Raw genomic sequence first — 20,870 nt, 5'->3', positions numbered from 1 at the left:
ATACACTTTCCAGGAATGTACTCTTTACTGTCCGGATGAACTGCCTTTTCACCTCCACTGCATCCCATTGAGGAAATGAATGAGAAGTACTTAGTCGATTAATAGAAGCTGGGCTTGGTTGATCACTCAGCTCTGCTGGAAAAATTGAGTGTGTGTTTAATGTGAAGTGCAGAGGATCCTATTTACAATAACTAGAGGGTATCTATGGGAGTGGATGGGAACCACAAGTCTGGTTTAGTTTTACTAGCCAAGCCATAAATTTAGCGTCGCCACTAATCTACCCATCCCCATAGGTCATCTGGAGATGAGATTAATTCTCTTGACATGCTACAGATCTGGAGCAGGTAAAGTTACAAATCCCCCCTCATGCTTCAGCAGTCCATTCTGTGAAATTTTGTGGACACAGAGCAGGTAGGTGTCACATGTTGCTCTGAAGAAGGGCTGACTTGGGAATGAGGTATAGGTGTATGCACACATTAGCTGGCATCCTCCTGTCTCTAGAGACGATTGAGTGTGCCTTCGGGGGTGAAGTCAAACCACTGTGTTGGCACTGAAGTGACCCCTGGGGCACAAACCTGGACAGTGTGTATGGAGGTCCTGGGCTGCCCAGATGACAAGATCCAGCAATATACCTGACACCAGCTTGGCAGCAGGAGTTGCTGGAAGGAGGTATACAAGATGCCATCCAACTGTCTTGACTCTATTCCAGATTTTTGTAGGGTTTGCTCCTTAGCCTTTTCCCCCTGAAGATAACTCCACAAAGCAGCAGAGGTTTAGGACCAGAGTTTTCCTTCTTGATGAGCTACCTTCACAGGTTGACATGCCCCATCTGCCCCTCACTTCCCTGTACAGCGTGCGCAGAAACCACCTTCTTGACTGTTGGATCCACTATTAGTTTTGTTTCACTCAATCCACCGGAGCCTGTCTGCATGCAGAGAAAGTCCCTAACTTTCTGAGGGTTTGAGACCCATCAACTGCCCTCACCTGGTTTAGCTGGCCGGTTGAAACTGGCAGCTGCTATAGGTGAGAGCTGAGTACATGGTGGGGACCGAAGGTGGACAAACTACCCCAGAAGGAGCACAATGTGTCACCTACCAGAGGTTCTGCCCCTCCCTTAATGCTCCATACACTCCATGTGTGCATTGCTCCAATAGTATATTTGGGAGGACACAAATGCATCTCTTGTTTGGCTCAGGGAGATTTCACAGCTTGGAGTGGTGCTTTTTGTTCTGCAGTGGGAGCTTGCACATGAAGTCTCTGTACTGTTTGAAATCCTGCCAAACTTTAAGTGTGGTTTCGTTCAACCTCTTCATACTAGGCTTGCATGTGAGGATGGAAGCTGAGGAAATCTAATTTTAACTAATTTCTAAGTACAGGTTCAGTCCTCTGTGTCTCCACATATGATCATGTACCGGGTGCTGGGGGTAAACTGCTTGACAGTCCAGGACAGCCATTGCAAATCTGCTTCTTGCAACTGAGAAAATGGGTTCTGGCCCATGAATGCTTGTGCCAAAATAACTGATTTCATATGTAGCTATCACGTTTCTTGTTTTGACCACTGTGAGAGAATTCATTTTTAACTAACAAGTTTAATAAATCTGCCTCTCAAAGCCCATGCCAATGCCCTGGAGGTTCTTCTTTTTTGAAGAGGGAGGGGTGCACATCTGGACCATCTCCATCCCTTGCCTGAGTTGTTAACTAACCCAAAGGAGAAATCCTCTCCACGGCATTTTTTTCAAAGAGAGACATGCAGGTACATGTTGGTTCCACTTGGTGGCAGTAAGCCCTCAATTTAGCAGTAAGTTTAACACTCAAGTTGTTGAAAGTAACAGAGTTTTGTTTCCAGGATTTCCTCTTTACAACCTATAACCCACATGGAAGTACCTTGGAGACTCCTGTCTTGAGGAGCTGACCTTTGTGATTAGATTTGATCTCTCCTTTGGTACCTTTCCCTCACACCCTGCCTCTTTAGTTTCTCAGCTCAGCTTCGGAAGGGTAATTAATGACCAGGGCCATCCGACTCAAGATGCCACAAGGTGGCAGTGCAGAAACTAGACTTTGTTTAGGTATCACTTTCTCCAGTGCTTCACAAGGTGAGTTGTTGCAGTTGCTGAAATTCTTCTTCCTTTGCAATACCTACTGAGAGAGCGAGAAATAGAATCAGAGTTGGAAGGGACCATGAGGGTCATCTAGTGCACTGTCTGCAATGCAAGAATCTTTTGCCCAACATGGGGTTCAAACCCATGACCCCAGGATTAAGAATCTCATACTCTTATGTCTCCATGGCGACTCTTGGCTCGTTGCTTCTAACATGGAAATGCTGCTAGTGTGGATGGCAGTCTGAGAACTGGTGACTTCCTGATTCAGCCTTAAAACTCCTGGGAAAAACAAAGGGTTTGGGGAAAGCCCATAGCACAATGGCAGGACATCTGCATGACCTGCAGAAGATCCCAAGTTCAATGCCCAGCGAGATTGATCCATGGGTCTGACTCCATATCATGCAGCTTCCTGTGTTCCTGAGGCTAGGCCATGGGCCCCTCCAGCACATAGGGTAAGAGTTTCAATGAGTGAAAAGACCATTTTTGAAAGGCAGGGCTGCAGTAGATCAATCCATCTGAGCTGTTCCACAATAAAAGAGCAAGAGAAGGGCAGAAAAGATGAGACATTGGCACTAGCCAATCTGACGTTGGCATAAAGCCCTCCTCAGCCTGTGAATACCTCTGCATCTCTCTCTTCTCCTCCACCCTCACCCTGCTCTTTACATTTAATATCGTTTATTTGTTTTCATTTATTTTTAAAATTATAAACCCCCTTGGGTGCCTTGACAAAAATGCGGTAAAGAAATACAATTAATGCCCCTGCATGCTGCCGTGGCTGGATCCCTCCTCCATTCTAGAAGGAACTTAATTTCTGCGGAGACCAGGACATCAGAGCTCCTTGGACAATGAAGTTTAGCATGCCTTCTACTCTATCAAGCAAATTTCAAGGGAAACTCTGTGTTCCAGAGACTTCACCAGGAAGCAGCCAGCATTGCAAATTGTTCTCATTAGAGGCAGGAAATGCTGCCCGCTTTGCGTGTTCAGCCAGCGCAGCTTCTCTTTTGCTGGGCTCTGGTCCTAGGCAGACTCTTGGGCACCTGCCAGGGCTGGAAGCACAGATGGGAAGGGGCTACTCTGAGTAATGTTCCTGCTTTGCAGAAGCCGCTGCCTCCGAGTGCAGGCAGTGACTTCCGTCCTAGCGCGTGCGGCAACGAGCGCTGCCCTTTCCATGTTCATTGTGACGCATGGCCTCACACAAGACAAAATGTGGAAGGTGGAAGGGTGATGCTTTCTCTGCCAGTGGTCCAAGGTGCTTCTCAAATCATGGGATGATTTCAGCTTTCCTCTAGGTTCTATTTCCTGCTCCTCCCCTACCCGGTCCTCACCATACAGCTCTGCTTTTATCAGTCTACTTGTTCCCCATGTTTGGTGCCCAGCAGCGAAAATGAGAAGGCAGCAGTCAGGTTCAGAGGGTCAGGTAAGGACATAAGAGGAACCCTTCCAGATCAAATCTCAGGCTTATCTAGTCCAGCATCCTGACCTCACACTGGCCTATCAGAAAACCCACAAGCTCTTCCCACTTGTTCTTCCCAAGTAACTGCTAATGAGAAGCATACTGCCTCCTACACTTGAGATCAAACATAGCCATTGTGTCTAGTAGTCACTGATAGCCCTCTCCTCCATGAATCTGTTTTGTTTTTTAAAACAGGAGCTGAGATCGGCCCACTCCTATGGAGCTGTCAGGAGCAAACTGGGAAGGAAATTGACAGATGGAGATCCCCACCCTTTGGCCCTGCTGAGGATGCTCTTTCTTCTGGGCTGCCCTGCTATGAGCAGAATCTTCCCCAGAGCTGTCAGTCATCTTGCAGGCACAGGGAAGCTGCTAACATGCGCTGTGAACTAGAAAGAGACCCTGGTAGAGGAACAGGAGTCATAGTGATCTCACCCAGCTTGATCAAACCCTGGGTACTGGCAAGTTGTGAGGGAGACACGCTTGCCTGCTTGGCAGAGGCCTCATGGAGCTTGATGAGGGTACAGGGGGCAGCTGCTTTTGCCAGGGGGCTCCTAATCCTCGGGGCCTGCAGAAGGAAACATTGTTAAGCAGCCACAGTGTGAGTTTCCCAGCCTTTGGTATCAGCTGCTATCTCCAAAATCACTACCTCTCCATGGAGTGATGGTGACTTGGAGCAGGCGAATGTGCCTCTTGCTTGTCTGGATGGAGGACAGAGCAGGATATGTGAGTGTGCATAGAAACCAGCCTGCCATAGAAAGGTAAACTTTGCATTTGTTGCTCCGTCCACTTTTGCATCTGGTCCTGCCCTCCACTGGCATCTGGCATCTGGTGGGCAACCCAAAACGAAATGTGGCTTTGGGGCTGACAAATTCCCTACCCTGCATTAGATGGTGGATAAGACTTGCTTTAGGGACGCGGGTGGTGCTGTGGGTTAAACCACAGAGCCTAGGACTTGCCAATCAGAAGGCCGGCGGTTCGAATCCCCGTGACGGGGTGAGCTCCCGTTGCTCGGTCCCTGCTCCTGTCAACCTAGCAGTTTGAAAGCACATCAAAGTGCAAGTTGATAATTAGGTACCTCTCCGGCAGGAAGGTAAACGGCATTTCCGTGCGCTGCTCTGGTTCGCCAGAAGCGGCTTAGTCATGCTGGCCACATGACCCGGAAGCTGTACGCTGGCTCCCTCGGCCAATAAAGTGAGATGAGTGCCGCAACCCCAGAGTCGGCCATGACTGGACCTAATGGTCAGGGGTCCCTTTACCACCTTTAAGACTTGCTTTAGTTTCCTTATATACGTCAGCAGTAGTTCTGAGGAGAGGGTGAGAGTAAGCCCTGAAAGCAAGAGCCAGACTTCATTTTCCCTCTGAAATCAACCCATGTTTGTACCTCTGCATATAAATTAGCGTATGCAAATATCATGCAGATTTATGCCCTGGGCTTGTGCCCTGAGCAACCCCCCTGGTGGGTAGATGATCCACTTTGTATGCAGAAGGTCCAGGGTTCAATCCCTGGCATCTCTAGGAGGGGCTGAGAATGTGCCCTGCCTGAAACCCTGGAGAAGCCACCGCTTACTAGTTTAGATAATATTCGGCAATGCTTTGACTTGATAAGAAGGCAGCTTGCTGCATTCGGAGAAACCAAGATCTTGGATCATATCGTATAAAAATGGCTGTAGAGAAGGACAGCCTTTCATCTGTGGGTGAGCGTTGCTTATTGAGAAGGGGAAGCCCTTGATTTCCCCAGTGTCTCCAGGCCAGGCTGGGCTGCCTAGTGCCCCCCCCCTCCCCAAGGACTCCTGTTGATATTAATTCAGCATGTGATGGAGCCGAGTCTCTTCCCCTCCCCTTCTCCTTTTGGCTCCCAGGCACTTGTTAACACTCATTTAATTAGCAAATACCGACCTTTTGACTGAGCGGCTTAATTAGCCTGACTCTCTGGCAGCTACTTGGCCCAGGCAGCTGAACCTGGGCTGCTGTGCGAGGGGGAAGGAAGGAGGCCTCTTGGCTCCGTGGACCACAAAAAGTCACTGACTGGGCCAGAGGGGACGGGGCTGAGCATTCTGCCTGATTCACACAGTCAGTTTGGATGTGCTCGAGTCAAACGTCTCTTTGCTTTTTCCGGGGAGTCTTTGACACATCTTGCCCCAGTTTGGTGAAGACATCACTAGGAGGCTCTCAGGACTGAAGAGTCAAGCAGTGGTTTAAGATACGGTGTATTAATTTAGGAGACTCCTGTGGCTCCAAGTGCTTCCAGAGTTTGGTTTCCTTCAAATGAATCACAGAATGACAGAATTTCAGAGTTGCAAGGGACCTGAGGGTCATCTAGTCCAACCCATGCAATGCAGGAACCTCAACTAAAGCATCCATGACAGATGACCACCCAACCTTTGCTTAAAAACCTCCAAGGAAGGAGAAGAAGAAGAAGAGTTTGGATTGGATATCCCACTTTATCACTACCCTAAGGAGTCTCAAAGCGGCTAACATTCTCCTTTCCCTTCCTCCCCCACAACAAACACTCTGTGAGGTGAGTGGGGCTGAGAGACTTCAGAGAAGTGTGACTAGCCCAAGGTCACCCAGCAGCTGCATGTGGAGAGGCGGGGAATCGAACCCGGTTCACCAGATAACGAGTCCACCGCTATTAACTACTACACCACTCATCACCTTCCAAGGGAGTCCATTCCACCGTCAAACAGCTCTTACTGTCAGAAAGTTCTCCCTGATGTTGAGTCCGAATCTCCTTTCTTGTAACTTGGGTTCGAGTCCTGCTCTCTGGAGCAGCATGAAGGAGGCTGTGAATGAGCAGAAACTAACCTACTCTGCAAATATAAAACTTAAACAAACTGGTCTGCCCTTCTTTGCTTCTGCCCCCCCCCCCCCACGGGCATATTGGCCTGAAGAGAATGTGAACCTCTGCCTTCCCCAACCTGGTGCCCTCCAGCTGTTTTGGACCATAACTTCCATTGGGCTGAGCCAACTGCGGCTCATGGGAGTTGTATTCCAAAACACCTGAAGGCCACTCTAGGTGCTGCCTCAGAGGGCTCTGGATAGTGGGCATTGTGGCTTCTGCCTTCACAGCCAGCACTGGGCTCTGCTCTCTTTTCTACTGCACCTATATTGCTGTCTCCTCCTCCTCCTCTCCTCCTCCTGCCATGGCCACTAATGCCCCCCCTCTTGCAACCTGGAAGGAAGGGTGGATGTGTGCAAAAGGCAAGGACCCCATGAGGGGAGGTGTACCCACTCTGCATATGCTCTGTGAGCCTCCCTTTTGTAGTGGGAGAGGAAGCTGCGTTGCCAGGTTGCCGCTGCTGAGTTAGAGAGATAGAGCCAGCCGCCAGCTTTTCCAGGAGGGGTCTCCTCACCACTGTTCCAAGGACGCCGTGTGTCTCCAGCGGCATGTGCCTCCACGTGGTTACGTTCAGGGACAGGCTCACGGTGGAAAGAGGAGGGCATGTTAGAGGTGCCTGTTGCACAAAGTGGGTGGGAGGCGAGAGCGGATGTGTAGACATTTCTGGGAAGAACTTGTGAATTAAAAAATGACCTTCAGATGTTGGAGTATTCGGCGGCAAACAATAAAAATGAAATTGCAGGCTGAGAAAAACCTACAAGGGGGGGGGGCAGAGAGTGAATGTACAACAAACATGAAGAGGAGGAGAATTAGTGCTGACGAATGAGTCATCAACGATTTGTTGCTGCTGAACAGATAAATACTTCGGGACGTGGCTGAAATCCGTCAATAGTGGGACTTGCCTGTCAATTCAAAGCCCTCTTCCAAACATTAAGGCAGCATCGCAGAATTAATCCCACGGTGCTTTTATTGAATCCGCTGAGTGTTCAGCCAGGCAGGTTTTCAGCTCTCCGATGTTTTCAGCGCCACAGCAATGAGCACATTTTGTATTCTCGATATATTTTTAACCCGTCCATGCCAAACGGCTGCCAGCCATCTGTATAGTCTAGATCAGAGACAAGAACGCAGGAAGCTGCCTCCTACTGTGTCAGGCCATCGGAGCATCTAGCTTAGTATTGTCTGCACTGACTGGCAACAGTTTTCCGGGATTGCAAACTGGGCTCATTCCAAGCCCTAGCTGGAGATGTCAAGGATTCAACCTGTGACCTTCTGCATGCAAGGCAGATGCCCTAACCACTGAGCTATGGCCCTTTTCCAGCCCAGGGGCCATATTTGCTCATGGATAACCAGCCTGGGGCCACATGCCAGGGGTGGGTGGGAGGGCAGTCAAAATGGAGACACAAGTGGGTGAAGCAATAAACAAGGCTCTTAGCCAGTCAGAGGTTTCCATTCACACCCCTCTCCTCCCAGGCAAGTGGGAGGCAAAAGCACTCAAGGAAAGTGGGGCTTGGACCAGGTGAGCGGTGTGGCCTAGAATGGGGACGTGGTCAGGAGAGGACCCTGAGACCGGGAGGACCGCAACTGAGATTCCCTTGGCCCAGATTTCCATGTTTGAAAGGCCAGGTTAAAAACAATAGATGTTCTGTTCTTCAACTCACTTCTCTGCTCCTCCAGACATGAACAGAAACATTAAGACTGTCTGCGAGCCTGTGCAAATTTAAGCAAAAAGGATGCCTGGGTGAAAATGTCTGTGAAGCATTTATGATACACAGTTTACTGAATTTATTTGCATTACCTCTTTTCAGACCAGCTAGGTTCCCAAAGCATTTTTTTCTAAATAAATAAATAAATAAATAAATAAATAAATAAATAAATAAATAGTGCGTTCACCCTCCGATCAGGAAAATCCCATGTGTCAGCACAATCCTAACAATGTCTACTCAAGGTATAAACTCTTGTTGGTTTTGGTTGGTAGGTTGGTAGTTAGATGATATAGATAGATGATAGATAGATAGATAGATAGATAGATAGATAGATAGATGATAGATGTTAGATGTTAGATGTTAGATGATAGATAGATAGATAGATAGATAGATAGAGATAGAATGTAAGTCCTGTTTAATGCTGTATTCGGTGAAGCTTCCTCTAAGGTAAGTGTGTGTGGTATTTTTAGTGTGTGTGTGTGTGTGAGAGAGAGAGAGAGAGGGGGGGGGGGGAGAGAAACTGACTGAAGAAGCCTCCTTCTCCAAAGTGCTGACCTGTGTCCCAGGCAATTATCCATGTTGAAAAACAAGAGGCAGCAGGAGGGTAATTTTTCCTGCATTGATTTTCCTTCTGCTAATTACAGCCATTTGTTATAATTAACCTGCCTGCCGGCTCTCTCTGGACATGGAGCTGTATGGCTGCAGTGGCTACCTTGGCCCAGCAAGAGGAAACAGCTCTTTCTTTCTGATGGGGGCAAGAGGAGTGTAGCCCCTCACAGTCCCAATGGAGCAAGGATGACAGCCCCTCATTGATAACACAGGGAAGAAGAGGCTCAGATCAAAGGATCTGGGGTGCCAGCTTTGGTTAAAAACAACCCCTTTCTCCTCCAATCTCCTGCCAGCTGGAAAGCAGCTGCTGCAGCTCAGTGGCAGAGCATCCCTTCTGCATGCAGGCAGTCCCAGGTTCTACCCCCTGGCTTCTGCAGGCGCAGCTGGGAAAAGACCCTCCTGGAAACCCTGGAGATCTGCTGCAGTTAGCATACTATGGGGAACTCCAATCAGCTCCAGCTAATATGGCTCATGACCAGGGATGATGGGAGCTGCAGTTCAGCATCACCTCGAGGTTGACCTGGAGTTTCCAGGTTTGTCTGGCTCCCTCCAGGGGGCAGATGGGGGGCTTGGATCTCCATGTGGGGGAGAGTGCCTTAAAAAAAATGTTTTCTATTAAGCTGGACCTGGGATCAACCCACTTTAGCTAAGGCTTCTATCAACTTCCAGCCAGTAGCATATCTGCTAATTTGTTAGACTGTGCTTTTTGTTTGAACGACATGCTCTTGACGACTGTGGCCAATGTTTACTGCATCATGCTTAATGACGTCACCCTCCATGACATCACTGGGGATCATCCCAGTGACATCACCAGAGCCCACACCTAGGTTTCAAGCTTGAGCCCTGAAATCTCAGGGTCTGGGATGCTCCTGACCTGGCAACCCTACCTGGAGGGACAAAGGTTCCTCACAACTGGTGTAGACCATATTGAGCCAGATGAACCTAGTGGTCTGACTTGGTAGAAGGCGGTTTGCTATGATCCTATTTAAGCCATCCCTTTATTCAGAACCAGGAGGAATGGAATCTTAGTTCTGTGGTGCAGCACATGCTTTGGGTGCAGAAGGCCTCAGATCCCATCTCCAGCAGCTCTAAGTAGGGCTGGGTGGGTGGGTGGACCCTGTCTGAAACCCTGGAGACCCACTGCCTGTTAGTGTAGACAAACCTGAGCTAGGGGAACCAGTCGTCTGACTCAGTAGTAAGGCAAGCTTCAGTATATTCAGCCCCTCCGGGAAGGGAAGGGTGGCTTGACTGGCACAGCAAGGTCTCCACATAGCGCACCAGCTCTTGCCTTGGAAAAGCAGGCTTCGCTTGAGACGCAGAGTGGGTGCTGACCAGGTCATGTAGTAATGCAACTTCCTTGGGAGTATGTAAGAAAGCTGCTTTGGATCAGATGAAATGTTGCTTGCTCAAATGCCACGGCAGCAGCCCATGTGCGTGTGAGCTGAGGCAGCCGCCTGAGTAATCAGCAAGCGGCACGTGGAAGAGCAAGATTTTACAGAGATTTTCAAAAGGGAGAAAAACAAAACACCACCGCACACATGTAGGGATTTTCATGCTGATGAGAGTTCTGGAATAACAAAGTTCCATCTTGAATCAGAGCGATTCAAGGATGATGCAACCAAGGGGGGAGCATTTAGGGTAGAGGCAGTAACTCACTGGTAGAGCACATTCTGTGCATGCAGGGAAAAAACAAAAAACAAGCCAGGTTTTATTCCCAGGATTTCAAGTTGCAGGACTGGGACAAACCTCTCTCAGTCATGAAGACCCTGGGCTGGGCCTTTTAAACCTTCCTGGTGTCCTTCATGCCACCCTACAGATGTAGATGTCTATTAATTGTTGTTGTTGTTTATCATATACATTTATATACCACCTTTCTCCTCCAAGGATCTTGAGGCAATGTGCATAGTCCTCCCCATTTTAATCCTCGCAACAACCCTGTGAGGTAGGTTAGGCAACTGACTGGCCCAAGGTCACTCAGCGAGCTACATAGCTGAGTGGGGATTAAAACTCTGGTCTGCCCCATCATAGTCTAACACTCTAACCATTATACCACACTGGCAATGTGGCCTTTAGAAAACCCACCCACCCATCCACCCACTGTCAGGGGCTGGACTAAGGAGGAATGGTGGGAACCGCCCCCCCTTCCTGCACCTTGCTGAGAAGTGGAGGACAGTATAGATTTAGAACAGTGGTTTGCAGAAGGTCATAGTTCCGAGGCTGCAGAGGGGAGGAGCTGGGAAATATTGGGAGAGCAGCAGGAAAAAGAAGCACCAGGGGAGAGACAGCTAACAGACTCAGTGTCTCTTGAAAGCATTCCTGACTCGCTCCCCTCTCCCAGAACAAGGCGTGCCTTGAGAGTAATAGAACAGAAAACTCAGAGGCAGAAAACACAGATCAGCTGGCGTAGGGGTGACGTAGAATAGGAGGGACTGAAGGGATGGTAATTTACTTGGAGCAATGCCATTAACTAAGAGAGACCACATTCCTTCATCTCTCTCTGTGAATATTGAATAAACTACCTGGTAAGAACTCTTCTTGTTTTTCTGCTTCTTGGCATCCCACCATGAGAGGGATAGGATTGCCTGAAACCTTGATACCCACACATCACAACTGGTGCCCACAGACTCCCAAGTGTGCCCCCGCACCAAAATCAGGTGATGTAAGAATACTTGCACTGACAGATCGGAAGCTATCTTTTGCTGGGTCAGACCATTGATCCTACACTGATTGGCTCTCCAGACTTTCAGACTGGGGTATTTCCTAGCCCTAGCTAGAGATGCTGAGGATTGAATCTGGGACCTCCTACATGCAAGGTTGATGTTATACCGCTGAGCTATGATGGCCCTTCCTCTAAAGGGGCAGAGGAAAGATGAGCAGCAGACATCTGGGGCCCATCCGTAGAAGAGCACAGACTGGGGTGGGGTTAATGAGAAGGTTGGCAGCATCTGTCTGTCTCGGGAGACACTGGAAGACATTGGACTTCACCCTTCAGAGGTGAAATCAAAATGTTGGAGAGCTACAGTGCCTGCTGTGGCTGTAGAGACCAATATGGGAAAGACATTGGTCATTGTGTGGGTTGCTTTGTAGCTGAGTGCCTACTGGGCTGAAAGAGAACAGAGGGAAAACGGACTGGTTGTGGGGGAATCCCAGGGTGCTTTCATATAGAGGTGGTGACTTTATTTTACATTGGGAGCAATCATGAGATCTAAGCTTTTAGAAGGAGCGCTTTACACTATGTCTTTGGGGAAGCGTTGCCTCAATATTGCAAGAAATTGTGGCCACAGATAAGACACAAACCATCAGACCTGCAGCACCTCCTATGCTCGCTTCACCAAGGATGAATGGCAGCAATAAGAAAGGACGACTAATGAAAAGCATCCATCTGCTGCCATCTGCCCCCAGCAATGGGAGCATCAGTGGCCGGGTGCAGCCTTCAGCACCCAACGCCAAGGCATTTATCCTGGCAGGGCAAGGATCTCTGGGCTGCTGCATCTCCTTTCTGCATGAGCAAGAACCTGGCATCCAGTGGGCTGTTGCCCACAAAAGCTTAAGCTACAATAAATTTCTTCTAGGCAAATTGTTCTTCAAACAGTCTGTGTGGTTTCTCGTTCTTGCAGACTTGCTGGCTGCTTGCTTGCTTGGTTTCTTAACCCCTGAATTCAGGAGATGGACGTGACCTAGTGGCCACCTAATCCAGCACCCCCGGAACACAACTGGGCTGCCCCACACTTCAGCCCACTCAGAATCCTCCCAGATCAGCACATAGGCAATCCAGACTCAGGTCAGCCAACATGCTGCATAATGCATAGATCAGATTGACCACAGAAAAGGGCTGTTGTCAGTAGGGAGTGATAGAGTATCTGCTTTGCATGAAGAAGGTTCCCAGCATCTCCAAAGACCCCAGCCGAAGAGACTCTGGGGGAGGCATTACTAGTTAGTAGGCTATACTGGGCTAGGTGGATCAATGGTCTGTAACTGGTTTAAAACTGCTTCATATGACTAAATAAGAACCCAAGAAGAACCCTGAAAGACCAGGTCAATGGCCCATCTAGTCCAGCATCATGTTCTCACAGCGGCCAACCAGATCTCTATATGAAGCCCACAAACAGGACATGAATACAACAGATCCCCAGCAGCTGGTATTCAGAAGCACACTGCATCCAATAGTGGATGTAGAATATAGCCATTGTGGCTAGTAGCCATTCATAGCCTTACCCTCTATGCATGTGTCTAATCCTCTTTTAAAGCTTTTCAAATTGGTGGCTTGGAGTTAGCTGGACATTCAGAAGAATTACATTCCCTGGGCTTTAAGTGCTGCCTGGGTGATGATACCTGCCTCTCCAAATCTTCTACAGATCCAGAGCTGTTGTGCTCATGTTCTGCTTATGAGCTTCCCATAGGCATGTGGTTGACCTCTGTGTGAACAGGCTGCAATCTCAGTGCGTTAGCAGTGGATTTGTACTGGGCTGCGTTCACACATCATTTCTCCCTCTGAGTTCTTCTGCGATGCTTCCCCATTATTGCCATCTGGAGAGGCACTCTTGCACCCTAGCACTGCTCAGCAAAAGCAGGACAACACTCACCCACCCTGGGATATTTGTATGATGAAAAGTTACAAGATTTCAGCAGGGTGTTCCAAGATATGCACCAACTGGAAAGAAAGTGGCATGTCCACCATTAAACTTTTCCAGGTGTAAACGGTGTTAAAAGTGGACTTGTGGATAACCACTTTGATACCTCGAAAGAAAAGATTTTGATTCCCTCGAAAGAAAGGACTTTGATTCCATCGAAAGAAAGGATGCCTGGAGGAGCCTAAGGGTTCTCTGCCAAGAATTCTCTCCCAGAAATGGAATAACTCATAGCCACTGTTTGTTGGTGACTATTTGGAAGGTGCTTCCAGAGGCCCACGGGGATTATGCATTGCCCAGGCTAGGAGGTCTGAATCACCAGCATTGGTTAGGATTAAAACAAAGAATTCAGAAATGAGATGCTGCTGAGCAAATGCTGGGAGGAAGCCAGACATGCTCTCAGATAGAGAAAGTGTACATCACTGCGTCATGATTATGGATGAGAGCCACAGGCATGGTTGACTCAGTAGGGCTGCCTATTCTTCAGAATGAGAACTTTCTCTCTGTCACCTGAACCTTCCTGCCCATGGCTCACACTGGTCAAATTTCTGTAAAGACGTAAAAATGTGTCATTTATTCTCTTGAGTTCTGAGTATGTTGATTTATAGAATGGGTGAACTGGGATGGATTGCCCCTTCTATTCCAAAGGGGTTAGGGCAGCCTTTGCCAACCTGGGGCCCTAAGGACATATCATAACCTGGATGCAGTAAGCCATAAACGTTAAGAAATGCTGTACAGCATACACTTATTTTCTCTTGTCTTGGTGAAATCTGGGCTGGGATATTGTATTCCTTGCCACTTTGCAAGGAAGAGTTTCTAGGCATCTCCAGATAGTCATTATTTCACAGAAGGTCTTCAAGCACATCGGGGAACTTTAGAGTCACACAATTGAAGGTGTTTAAAGGACTCTATTGCCGTAGCTCAACATCTTGACTAAAAACAACAATTCACATTTCAATTTTGTACTGATTTGATCTGTGTTTTAATTAGAACAACTTTAAGTGCTTTTTAAAATGGTTTTGTTGATTTTTAGCCACATTCTAGCTTTAATTTTATTTGCACTCTGCTTGGAGAGCTCTTTGACTAAGCAGCTTTTGAAATGTCTAAGTAAATAAATATGCTAGTAGTTGTGGAAAAGAGCAAAGTTCAAGCTTCTGTTTGCATCTGACCCCCCTCCCCAACTGATGCCAATATTCATTGCTTCTTTTTGACCTTATTCCTTTCCTACCCTACACCTTCTTTCATAATCCTTTTGCTTGTTTTACCATAAATTGGATTCCAACTGCTGTGTAACCAAAAGAATGTCAGAGAGATGAACTGCTGTAATCCTGCATGAATCTACCAATAATGATTAATATTTTTAGCACTTATGTAGTGCTTTAGGTTGTTCAAAGTACTCTGCATAGGTTAGAATAGTAATCCTTTGCATACAACAGCCCTGCAATGTGAACCTGTATAATTATCCCTCCATCCACCTGTATTTCAAATCACTGTATCAGAAGCCAGGAGTCTACATAAGCAGATTAAATATTACAGACAGATTCCAAAGGAATTGGGAGCCCAAGAAAACTGAGGCAAAGGGAAAGAACGACCATAGAAAGGTGAGGTAGAATTCCTAGTTAATGCCAATGGGGTTTATCATTTGATTGTTTGAGGGGCTGGCTGGGGTCCAGCAATATGGCAATAACTGGATGAGATTCCAGGTTTCCTGGGATGAACATACAACCCAGATCTAACCCAGGGTCTCTCGGCTGTTGTCCCTGTCTTTCAAAGTGTGTCAGCTATGGTATACCTAGGGAGAAGAATATATATTTCAGATTCTCTGAGTTGCTCATTTTCCCAATCTCCACTATTCCACATCAGTTTGCATTCTTCTTCTTCTTCTTCTTCTTCTTCTTCTTCTTCTTCGTTTTTTAAAAAAAGCTCATGAAAATTCATCAACATTTTAGTGTAAATTTCTCCATGTACACAGACACACACACACACACACACAATCTTATCTAACACATGCATTTGCAAAGCAATCTCCCCCTAATAAAATACATTTTTGGATGCTGTTTTCGCTAATATATGCATTTATATGCATCTGTTTCACCGCTTGAGATCTGCATTGTAACATTCTGAGAAGTGTGTATTTTGAAGGATGGCTGTGTTTTGGCTTGTGTGTTCCTTCAGGAAGTCTGAATTAGTCAGAATCACTTTTACATGCAAAGTGAACCTGATTTATTTCCCCCTTTACTTCTTGTGCCTCTTCATCAGGCACCATCCTGGCTGATGGTGGCAGAGCCCAGCAGAGGGCAGTGGCAGCTTAGTACAAGAAACAGCAGGGAGACCCTTGGGGAGAGAGATAGAGAACAGCCCAGTGCTTACCATGTCCTCTCACACCCACCTGGCTCCATCAACTTATTGGTGCCTAGCAGGAAATCATATGGCATCCTAATTTAGTTTCATCTCCGGGGATCAAATAAGCAATATTATGGCATTAGCTGGGATTTATCCCGCCACAACCATCACCTTTGCAAGATGGATGAGTTGTTCTGAGCACGTTCAGAGCATCCCTCCCTCACCTTCTGAACAACACTTGGGATTGGAGAAGTTCATGGAGGATAAGCCTATCAATGGCTATGTTCCACCTCCACAGTCAGAGGGCACAGTCAGAGCAGACTCTCATACCCTCCAACATTTCTCTGATGAAAACAGGGATTAATAATAATAATAATAATAATACTCCACTGACTGGGTTGCCCCAGCTATGCTGGGAGGCTTCCAACACATATAAAAGCATTTTAAAACATTAACCATTAAAAAAACTTCCCTATACTGGGCTGCCATCAGAGGTCTTCTAAAGGTTATATAGCTACTTATCTCCTTGGCTTGGGGGTGGCATAACTCCATTCCTGCTAACATTTCTCTGATGAAAGTAGGGATGTCTTAAGGAAAAGTGGGACATTCTGAGAACAAATCAGAAACATGGAGGGCTTCTGTAAATCTAGGACTTTCCCTGCAAAATAGGGACACTTGGAGGGTCTGGACTCCTCTTATGTTGTTAACCGCAGCCAGTCCCCACATTTCTAGAGTTAGGAAGCCTGGTTCCTTGCCAAGCAGATCTGCCCACCCACACAATTTCACAAGATTAGCACCACTCCAGCAGCACCGGCAGTGCGGCTTCCTAATTGTGGATGTCTTTGGGGGGCCTTCCTGCCCGCCTCCAGCCAACCCCTCCTGCTCTGATTTCTGTCTGTTGTCTTACTTGCTTGGCGGCCTCACGAGAACCTTTGGAGCTCCTGCATCCAACTTGTTGTTCCTGCTGAGGATCAAAGGGCCTAGAGATAAGGTTAATCTTCAGTTCATGCACTGGAAAAGGGTCCTGTTGGTTGGAGCGGCTCTTGTTTCCTAGACTCTCTGTGAGATTCTAAGTGGAACAAGACCTGCAATCAGTTGCCACTTGGCCCATTACTGAGGAGCAGAGGCAAGGAATCAGGCCCTCCAGGTCTCTCTCTCTCTGTGGCCCTCAGAATGTTCCCCAAACCACACCCCCTCCCCAACCACACCCCTTCTGACCAAGCCACGCCCCTCACCAGCCCCTCTTCACAACCTCCTCCTCCTCCAGTGTTTTGCCTGGCCTTGAACTCTGACAATGCATCCTGGGCTGGATGGAGGATAGAGGAACTGTGCAGGTGTGGGTAGAAACTAGCCTCCCACATTCAAGTTACACACATTGCTCCACCTACTGCTGGCATATGGTCCTCCAAGGGTTGCCCAGAAGCAAATGATCTCCCACCGTGTTAAGGAGGGTAGAACACTGACTTTCCATGTTGATGGCCTGGAATTTGTTCCCCAGCATCTGCTGGCAGAGCAAAGCCCCCTTCCTTGAAACCCTGTGGAGCCGCTGCCACTCAGTGTAGACAATGCTGGTCTAGATGGAGCAGCAGTCTGACTCAGTATATAGCTGCCCCTTATGTACCTATGAGAGCACAGCATACTGTTTTGCTCTCTTTTAGACGTGAGCCCTTGAGATCCTCTGTAATGGAATTCCCTGCCCCTTCACAATTCCTTCCTGCACTCCAAGGAACATGGGATACTGAGTCAGCCCATTTGTCCACCCAGTTCAGTATACTCTGCACTGACTGGCAGCATTTAAGGTAGAAAATCTTAACGTAGAGAATCTTTAAGGTAGAGAATCTTTCCCAGCCCTACCTAGAGATGCCAGGAATTGAACTGGGACCTTGTGCATGCAAAGTAGATGTCCTTGCATCAGAGCATGTCAGCTCCCAGCTTTCTGCATGGAGGCGCACGTGGACCCCAGCATGTGGACCCCACAAAGTTGCCTCATGCTGTGTACCTTGCTGAACCAAGAGGCAGGTGTCCTAGTTCTGCCAGCAGTGAGGGGATTAGCTCCTGCTGTGGCCTCCATCAACAGGCTCATCCAGAGCATTTGCACTGCAAAATCTTTGAAATATTGGCTAATTCCATCATCCCCCCACATCTTTCTTGCACCCTCCTTTCCTTCCCAGAAACAGAGTGGACAAGTGTGTATGCACATAAGAATGGTGTGCACTCCCATGAACATGCAAAAGGGTTGGTATGCGGACAGGTTTCTTGCAAGGAGACAGATTGAAAATGTGAATAGCCCTATTGCAGAGCTGTTGTTAAGACACTGCTCTTGAGTTCAGTGATAGGGCAGGCCAGCTTATGCCCCAGGGGCAGCAGTTGGAATCACATGCAACTGTTGCTTGCAGGTTGCCAGCCCTGCAGTGCTGGCTGCCATGTTGCAAAGTGATAACTCTGCACATGCACTCACTGGGCTCCCTTTGTCTGGAAGAAGCGCTGGCTTTGCAGCCCTGTGCAAATGAAACAAAGGCACATGGGATGGTCCCCAGTACCAAGTCATACCATTGGTCCCTCTAGCTCCGTAGTGTATATACTGACTGGAAGTGACTTTCAGGCAAGGGTCATCCCCAGCCCCACCCGGAGATGCAAGAGATTGAAACTGGGAGCTTGTGTGTGCAAAGTAGATGCTCTACCACGGAGCTACAGTCCTCCTGCTAACTTGTTGCTGCAGAATTGGCAGGCTTGGCGCACCATTCTGCCTACCTGTGTGGCCTAAAGCTCTAACCAGCTGGAGGGAGGCGGGTATCACTTCCTATGGCAGAGATACTGGTGCCAGCAAATTTTCAGCAAAATTCTTCAATGCAAAAACAAACAACATCTGGTGCTATTTTCTTCAAAGCAGCTAATTGCTACAAGATTTTATGGCTTTAAAGAGGGACGGGTCTCTCAATGGCTGCTATCCATGATGACTAGAACCTCCCTGTTCAAAGGCAGTCTACCTCTGCCCTGCTGCCCTGCTTGTGTGCTTCCCAGAGGCATCTGGCTGCTCACTTTGGGGGAAAGGATGCTGGACCGGATATGCCTTTGGTCCCACCCAGCAGAGATACTTTTACGTTCCGAACACATAGTGCTGGAAAACAGCCTTGCTTCCTCAGTCTGCAGCTTGGAAGAGGGCTCTGGACAGAGACGGCCACCCCAGAAAAATTCCCAGGAAGTCTGTTGACAAAGAAAACAACTATATAGGAGCCCCCAGGCAGAAGAGATCAAAGCTGGCGCATTGCCCAGAATGATCACAGGATGGCAAATTATTTTTCACAGAGACAGGTGTGAAGCTTTTGAGGCAGGCTCCCGCCAAATTAGCAGCTGAAAATCGAAGGCGGGGAAAATTAGGAGGCGCCAGGTCTGCAAGCAGAGGTGTGATTCTGTCCCTGGCATGAAAGAAGGAGGGAAACTGAGGCAGAGACATCACTGAGACTCCAACATTGAGCAAAATGGAAAGGCGGGAAGTTGGCCAAGGACTGCAAGAGATAGTTCACCTCAGCAACTGAGCTGTAGAAAGAGGGCCGGTTAGAGAAGCCGATATGATCTGATATTCCCTCTTTCCTCTAAGGAGCTAAAAAAGAAGAAGGTGACAGACAGGGGTCTCCTCCCCATTTATCTTCACAAGCAGCTTGTAAGGTAGATGAGGCAGTATTTCCCCCCTCTGAGTTATAACCCCAACAACCCCGGGAGATAGATTAAGCTGCTGGCTAGCCTGAGGTCAGCCTGTACACTTTCGTGGCTGAGTGGGGATTTGAACCCCAGCTTCTCAGGTCCTAGCCTGACACTCTAACCGTTGCACCACACTGGCTCTGACAGGTTAGCCAGCATGCCATGCATTGAGCTCTTTGTGCTTGAAGCCAGGCTGATCCACCTGGAAATGAAAGGGTGGATTTGGTGGTGGAGGAAGGTTATTGTTTCAATAGATTTTTGTTTTGTTTTGCGGTGAATGGGGTGTTAGGGGAGGGGTAGTACCTCTGGTGGGGGACACGTCATGCTCCTTCCGGTATAGTTTGTCCACCTTTGGTGCCCACTCTGCACTCAGCTCTCACCTGTGGCTCCTAGAAGCTGTCAGCATGCAACAGCAGCCACACCCTGCGAAATGGCTTTGGCTGGCCAGCTAAACCAGGTGAGGGTAGCCAATGGATCTCAAACATAGGAGCCCACCCAAAAGTTGATGGGCACTGCCATTCAAATGGTGTTCACATGATTGATTGTGTGGGGCTTATCTCTCCCCCTCCCATATTTTATTCACGTCAGCACCCCTGGTCTCAAATCCTTGGTGAGTTAGGGACTTTCACTGCATGTGAAAACAAGCTCCAGTGGACTGAGTGGAGGAGACCATTAGTGGGTCCAATGGTCAAGAAGAGGGAAGATGTAGAGGGAAGTGAGGGGCAGATGGGGCTCGTCAATCTGGGAAGGGAGCCCTTCTAAGAGAAGGAAAACTCTGATATTTAACCTCCGCTATCTGGAATGGAGTCCTTAAGACAGTTGGATAGCACCTTATACTGGCAAGTCCTGCAGCCAAGCTGGTGCCAAATGCATTGCTCTGCTTTCCTTTGGACATCAGTGAGGCAGAGAGGGGGTTCTTGTCATCTGGGCAACCCAGGACCTCCATACACATTGCGCATCGCAGGAGGTCACATTGGTGCTGCAAACAAGATGATTTTGGAGAGAGGAGGAAGATGATGATTCTAAATGGCGTTTTTAGTTGTGAGTTCTAGGGCCAGCACGTGCCATGAGGCTGCATCAATTCATCTGGAGGGAAAGGTTGAGTGCTGTGGGAGGCATTGGCCCCACCGTTAAGGGCACTGAGAACAAGCAGCACAAGCAGAATTTCCCACCACCACCAGGCCAGATTTTGCAAAACTCTGAGCATTGCTGAGATTGGGGGAGAGCGTGCATTTAATTTGCGGTAACCTGTTTGCAGGTCAGGATGGACGTGTGATAAAAATGGGAAAGAGGGGAGGCTCTGGTTTCAGGCAAAGGACCTAACCCTCCTCGGAGACAGAGACCCCTATCCTGAGCGTTCAGAGGTGGCTGGTGCCCATTGGAGCTGGCAAGGCGGAAGGCAAGGAGCCAAACAGCAAGAGGCTCCAGAACCAATGACAGGCAACTCACCCTAATTTTGCCCCCATCCTCCTCCTCCTCCCTCCTCCTCCCTGCTAA

Source organism: Podarcis muralis, chromosome 7 (assembly GCF_964188315.1).
Source record: "Podarcis muralis chromosome 7, rPodMur119.hap1.1, whole genome shotgun sequence".
NCBI classification, from domain to species: domain Eukaryota; kingdom Metazoa; phylum Chordata; class Lepidosauria; order Squamata; family Lacertidae; genus Podarcis; species Podarcis muralis.
Note: the sequence above shows the minus strand (reverse complement) of the source record.